At 31.5% G+C, this 511-nt stretch overlaps 1 protein-coding gene across 2 annotated transcripts in view; it reads left to right on the forward strand.

Moving 5' to 3' along the window:
• LOC119593502 (acetylcholine receptor subunit beta-like 1) overlaps positions 1-511 on the forward strand; it is a 126,526-nt gene that overhangs the window by 125,004 nt on the left and 1,011 nt on the right. The window lies entirely within an intron of this gene.

Genomic DNA, 511 nt, shown 5'->3' on the forward strand with positions numbered 1-511 from the left:
CCAAGGAGTTCATTTTCAATACAGTCAGTATTTATTAATAAGTTGATATTTTCACCTTTAATTCTAGACAATTAGTTTTTGGTTTTCATGTGTAGAATAGACAGATCAACGTACATAATAATTAATCTTATGTTAATAACCCAAAACATCTCTCACATTGGTTGTTATTTGTTTTCATTTTCCCTGATTCGTTCACATCCACGGCAGGTTGTCCATGTCTGTTGTAAATTAATATTCATCACATTTGAATTCACGTATATTAAATGATAGTTTTAATTATCCATGTCATTTGTAGCTAATTAATATCCATCACACTTTTTTCTCGTATAATTGTAGTTTGTTCACCTCCAGATTAGTTACAAAATATAACAGGAAAGTAACAGCTGATTCTCATCTGTTTGTGTATTTATAGTTAGTGCACATCAACTGACACCTTTTTCTTAGCTTAACCCAGGCGGAAATACCGGGTTGAAATAACCGTGAAAGTTGGTCCATTCAAGTAAAAAAGTGA

Source organism: Penaeus monodon, chromosome 32 (assembly GCF_015228065.2).
Source record: "Penaeus monodon isolate SGIC_2016 chromosome 32, NSTDA_Pmon_1, whole genome shotgun sequence".
In the NCBI taxonomy this organism is placed as follows: domain Eukaryota; kingdom Metazoa; phylum Arthropoda; class Malacostraca; order Decapoda; family Penaeidae; genus Penaeus; species Penaeus monodon.